Genomic DNA, 6768 nt, shown 5'->3' with positions numbered 1-6768 from the left:
AGCCCAGCCCAGCCCCGCTGGGGCCGCGCCGCCCTCACACGCCCGCCCGCCCGCCTGTCCGCCGGGGTGCAGCGGGCCCTCTGGGAGAGGGGGGCTCCGGGAGGGAAGCGGCTACAGCAGCCCCGCCGAGGGATGGACGCGCACCGGGCTCAGACGCCACGCTGGGCCGGCGGCCAGCCCCGGTGAGGGCCCTGCTGTACCCCGGCCTTCAGCAGTTCTCTTCGCGGTTTGGGCGGCCCCCGGGGTGAACGGTCATGGTCTTCCCTTCGGTTGTGAAGAAGCTGGAGAGCCGCGATGCCAGTTGAGGCGACACTCGGGAAGCAGGCCAAGCTTTCAGACCTGCCCAAGCCACCATTTCTCCACAGACGTATGGCTGTTTCCACCTCTTGCACCTCCCCGCAAGCCTCCTGTCTGGTCAGCAGCGAGTCCTCACTGATAAATCTGTCCTCTTCTGCGGGACGTTGGTGAAGGCATCCATCCATGCACAAGCCTGCATGTCGGAGCCAGCCATCAGTGTTGGTCATTGTCTTGTGAAGAATGCAACGGGCAAACCGCGGGCTGCTTTCCAATATCAGCTTGCAGTGGTGAAGACGGGGCGTCAGACAATGTCCTGAGCAGGGAAGAGCAGCACTGGCTCCTTAACATGCCTGTCTGCAGCCAAAGGTCATGTATGCATTGATACTTGTCATGTCCGGTGTTTACAGATAATATTCAGGAACTGTTGTGACAGGATAAAACTATTCTCTTGCAGAGAAGTTTCTTTAAAAAAAAAGACTTTCCAACTGTTTCTATGCAACAGACTCATCCATTTGTCTCAAACAGCAGTTAAATTTATTTACTTAACATGAAGTCTGTGATTTAAATACAGACCGATGGATACCTACATGCCCACAAAGCTACAAAAAGATTTCAAGGGGCACTTAAATCAACAGGCATTATGTGTAGGGAATCTTCCTGCTTTCCCTAATTCAGTTACAGCAAGCATGGGCACGACGGAAAGGCCCGAGAGGAAGTAATTGTCAACTCCTGGCTTCCAAAATTAAAACCAAAACGGTGCTCCTAGTTAACTTGTATCATCTGTATGACCAAGAAAATATAACTTTGACGCAACACCAATATCCCTGCCCCACATGAGTGCTGAGCTCCAGCAGCTGATTAGGGTTGCTGCCTGCCCTGGCCCCCTGTGTCGTCCCCAGTCTTCCCACTTTTGCTCAACTCTGATTAACCTGCACTAAAACCCTCTCCCATACGGTCGCTGGGTCTGCGGTGGTTAACGCTTCACAGGCACACTGCCATCTGGAGTACCCTCGGAAATCTTCAGGAAGGCAAGAAAAACACTTGCTGAGGAACTCGGACAGTATTGTGGACAGGAAAGAGCGAAGTCTTTATGTATCATAAAGATTTTCCAGGCTGTTTTTAAACATTTTAATTTGAACAATCCAAATTCCTAATATTCTCCTATTTTGTTTTAATAGAGATGTGTACAGTTTTTTTTTTTAACTTGTCCATCTTTTTGGTGGCTGTAAGATTTTTTTTTTATGTTTCAGAGGAGAAGGGCACGTGTGTGTGTCCAGTCTAATAAGTGAAGGGCACAGCATTTTGCCATCAGACACTGACGGCTACACGATCTGTTCCATGCCTCGCGGTGGTGTAGCTCAACCCTTCCTTGGAATGCTGAGGAGCTTCCCATGCCCAATCCTGGTCTGTGTGACTTGGCTGGCAGCAAGGATTTGGCTCCAAGCAGTGCCGCTGTGGAGGTGGTAAGGCACACGGGTGCACAGTTGTGCCAGGAGCTCCTTTCACATTGATCACATAAGGTACCAGCCGACACAAGTGGATGTGCTGTGGTACTGGGTTTGGTTTGAATGAAAGCTAGTAAATCATGCGTGGTAATAAAGAAAATAATACTGTAAGGAGATTATGGATGATGGGGAAGTTCAGAGGAGAGGAAATGTACAGCAAATGGCTCCCTGCTCTGAAATACCTGCTGAAGTCCCAGGACTGAAACCCCAGTGTCACTTGCTGCCTATATTTAACATCTGCAAAACTTTATATCGGTGAGTGTTTTGCCAGGCTTTTTTTGCCCCTATGAACACAACTTTTTAAAGATTTAATCACTATGAAAAAAAAAAATAATTTCTTCATTATAATGCAGAAGAGAAAGTAAAGAAATCCATACAGCAGGAAAGAGTCTGGAACATGTGGCAAGATGTTTTACTCATACTGCAGTATTTTGCACTTACTATAGTGCCTTTGATCCAATGGCCTTAGAGTATTTTATGAGTTATGAGTGATCTTTGGTCTTTTTGTTTCCCATTCCTGATGAAAAAGGCTTTGTCTTCATTTTTCTGCCAGAGCAAACTGATTCGTTGAGATTATGCTCAAATTGTAAAGCCGGAAACAAAACCAAGACTGCAGCTCAGGTCACTGTGCTCCCCCTCTTGCCTTTACGTCAACATTTCCAAAAGGGGACATAGTCCAAAAAATAGTGATTAAAAAACGCAAGTCGGCCCCTATGATTACGTGATAGAAATTGTAAAGACCCCAGATAACAGGAGGATGAGCACGAGATAAATACACAGGCTACATTATTAAAACCCTTTGAAGCACACAGGGTTATGTTTGCACATAACACACCTGCTGCTATGCTAAGAACTAAGATCTGTCTTTGTTAACGTGCCATCCAAATTTCATCGGGAACATATTTTTCATTAAAATACTTGAGCAGAGCTGGTCTCTGAGGCATCTGGCTAGCGGCAGATGAAATGCTGGGTTCCTTGCCATTAAAGCTGGTCTCCCTGGAGAGTGGGAAAGTAATAACAGAAGGGACAGGAGAAAGAGGGAGCAGATGAATACTCATTTAGCCCACGACTGTAACGTTGAGAACAGAATGAACTTAGGCACCAAAGGATACAAAGAGAGAGTGACCTTCAATTGCTGATCTGTAGCGCCAGCCGCTGGTGTGATAAATGAGCAGGGAGCGTGCAGACAGATCCCACCTGAGCGCAGACCCCAGCTAGCCGCTGTGCTGAGGTGGCCTGCATGGCTGAAACATTTAAGGCAGCAGTGGCAGTAAGGCCAGGCAGGGAAAAACATCCTGGCCTGTAAAAATGGGATTATCTGTTTTCCAGCTGCTGGCAGCTGAGTAGAAAACGCTTGCGCATGTAGCGATGGGTCATGTCAGAGACTGCAGGCAGCTGCCCCCTGCTCAGTCAGGCCAGAGCAGCCACGTTGCCTCCAGCCATGATATGAAACCGATCTACCTAGTTTTACCCAAAGCGAATTAAGGGTATTTATATGAAGGGCACCACCACCCGATTGACCGCGTTGGTGGTTTTCAGTGGGCATAAGGTGGTGTGTTGGTTTGTGGCTCTCTCCCACCTGCCAGCACAGTTGGGCTGGGTAGAAAATGTCTTTTTTTTCTTCCCTTGGCATAAAACCAAGATCGTGTAGTAGCACATATTGTCTACAGACCACCAGGTGTGAAAGCAGAATGGCTGGCTACTGAATTCCCTCCCTGCTCTGTGTAGGAGGGAGAGATGCAACATTGCGTGTGATTTTTCTCTGTGTAAAATATGCTACAAGGCTCCTCTTACTGATCCTAAAATGACCTCAAGCTTCCTTACGGGAGCAGTAATAATATCCTGACTCAGAAAGAGAAGTGTGCAAGCAAGAGAAATCTCTATTTGTCCTCATCCGCACTGGCAAAGAAGAATTAATTGTGAAACCCCCAAAGCAGTGCTGGCTGGGATACAAGCTAGTCATCTGTTCTGGATGAACAAGGTAAGGGCCAAAACAGTAATATAAATATTTGGTGGTTTAGAGGGAAACTTCAGAAAGCTGGAAACGGGGAGAAACTGAAACGCTGAAAAGTGTCCGTTTGGAAACGATACCTCTGTGCTGTTCAAGAAAATTTCTCAAACTATCAAAAAAATAAAAAAAAGAAAAAGAAAAAAAAAGAAAAATATTGCACTGGCTGAAAAAACTATGGTCTTGACTGGATAACTGACAAGAATACTAATAATTTAACTACAGAAGGCATTTAAATTAATAAAAATAAGTAAGAAAAAGCTGAAATTGTCAGGAATTGGTAGAAATTGGAAACATAAAACTGGTAAAAAACTTAAGATAAAATCTGCAGCCAGTGATGTTGAGTGATAAAGATTTTTCTGATTTTATTATATATTTGAAACAAAAGAACGGCAACTGTTCTAGTGATCGACTGCTATGTGAACAATGTGACTTACCAATTGGAATGCAAAGGAAACATAGATGTTCAGCGAATATTTCTGTTCTAGTTTGAGGTGGAAAACAGATGATAGAGCCGTGTTCCAGGATGGCAACAAAATACTTTCTGTTACAACGCAAGCCTGAGAATGTAAAATAAGAGCAGCTTCGGTTAAACAACGTAGAATCAGCAGCTCTGGATAAGCTTGCATCTAACAACTTGTAACATTGGTTTTCCAATCAGTTAGTCTGGAGACACTGCGGAGGTTTCAGACCAGTGGACCAATACTCATGTGCGGGGTATTAGTGGTTTGGCTGGGTTGTAAAGTGAGAGCAGCCCAGGCTGCTACAGACCTGTCAGCCTTACCCTGGTTCCAGACACAGGGATGGAAAAGCTGATAATTAAAAGGGTGAGTACCATCACCGATACCACTTGACAAACGTTGGTGGAATATATCTTCTAGGTAAAGGTAGCAATGTTATAATGGTTTACATTTCCGTAGAACATTTGTCTTACTAACCCCTGACATTTCTACCAAGGACATTTCTGCAAAATTAGCACAGCGTACATTAAAAGGATTAAATACTGACTAATTGGTCTCAGAACGTCCTTCTAATGTGTCATCTTCATGCAGGATATATTTACCTAAAGATTTAAGCATGGATTAGGCTTTAGCAATTTAAAACTTTTATCAGAGCCCTAAAAGAGGATGTAACATCATCATGGCTCAAGTTTTCATATAACACACAAAATGGGACAATGGTAAGTCCTGAAGGCAGGTCGCTACCACGAGCAACCTCTCAGTAAGCTGGGCTTTAGCAAACAATACATTGTTTCATGTAGCTCCCATAAAAATACATATCTAGGAACAAAGACTGCAGCACATGCTTTATAGGATGTGCAGCTCCCTCCTGGGTACTCATTACTTTACAAAGATCTGGAGATCATACTGAGTTGTTACCTAATCTTGAGCTCCCACTGTCACATCAGTTAGTTCGTGCTGCTGCTCGTAGTTTTGAGCAGAGAAAGATGTCACCTTACTTCTACAAGTCTTTTGCCACTATCCCACCTGCAATTATTATGACCAAGTGCAAGAAATAACGACCTCGATCAAATTGCTATGAGGAAACACAAAACTTACAGGAAAATTGAGGAGAGAGTAGTTATTATTGATATTTTATCAAAATAAAGAAATGACCAAGTGAAATGCATCTGTCGCGATGAGAAATAATCACGCAACCATAGCACAAAGCACAGCCCCCGAGGAAGCAAATCTGCAGGAAAGCATCTGTAAGCTTCCGGAGAAGCTGCAGGGCAGGCTTCATCAGATGAAGCCCTGAGCCTTTCCAGCTATGCTGTTGGTTAATAAGTCCACTGTGATTCAGGCTCGTAGTTTTTATACCGTGCTTAGGAAAAGTCTATCTTTGGACGTGCACCGGAAAACCAGGCTGCAGTGCACTCAGCCTGGTGGAGTTTTACAGGAAACCAACTTCAAACCCCACTTTCCCTCTTCCTGGAGATACCCACAGGGATGAGAGTCCAGCAGAAGTCTGACATCTAAGTCACGTTCACATCTGAGCTGTGTGGATGGGGAGTGAACAGAGCATGAACATAGCGTGGGAATGCAGTCTGTATGTGATGGCTGGGAGTATAAAAACCAGGGATACAAATTACCTCTGCAATTAGTACTTCCACAATGGCTTTTCTTGGTCCAGTGATGGTGTTCACAATTTAAGGTGGTTTTTAGGTAACTATGGAAAACCTTGGGAAGAGCAGAAAATATGACAACATGGTGGGCAGGACTCTAAATGATTTATCTGTTTAAGAAACAGTTACATTCCAGGAAACCTGGCATGAAAGGAACTTGCCCTTAATAGAGGACTTAATAAATATAAGCTCCAGTGGCTAGAAGCCAAAGCTAAACAAACTCTTATTATATACACTGAAAACATTTTTACAACAGGTAATAGTCATTGGAATAATTTGCCAAGAGCTGCAGTGGGATTTCCCAGAAGTTGCAAATCTCTTGTTGTTCCTAAAAGAGGAGTTCTGCTTCAAACACGAATTAAGTAAGGGAAATCCTACAGCTTCTGTTACCCGGGAGGTCAAGCGAGATGGTCATAACAGTCTCTTCTGGCCTTGTAACCTATAAATAGATTAGAGTCCCAGTGGAAAAAAATTATCCTTATCTTTGGCTTTCCCAAAACACTGTGGAAAAAAACAATAGAAAAGCAGAAAGATCAGAAACAGTCATTTTGCAACAGTTGTGCTTAGTTTGGTATTTCTACTGAAGACAGCAAAATATTTTGTGATCTTATTCCAGAAGGTATTTAGGCTCTTCCTTCTTGCTATCAAAGCTCAGCCATACCCAATACACCCATTTTCAGAGCTGTTAACTAGTCAATGTTTGATAATTATTACAAAGATCATGTTTTAAGTCGATGAGAGTTTTGCCATTCTCATTTAATGGGTGGATCAAACCAGAGTATCTTTGCAATTTAAGGACACACCTCAAATTCTCCATCCGATGTGAAGTGAAA

Source organism: Chlamydotis macqueenii, chromosome 1 (genome assembly GCF_036417535.1).
Source record: "Chlamydotis macqueenii isolate bChlMac1 chromosome 1, bChlMac1.mat, whole genome shotgun sequence".
NCBI lineage: Eukaryota > Metazoa > Chordata > Aves > Otidiformes > Otididae > Chlamydotis > Chlamydotis macqueenii.
The sequence above is the reverse complement of the archived record's forward strand: the minus strand, read 5'-3'. Positions refer to the sequence as shown.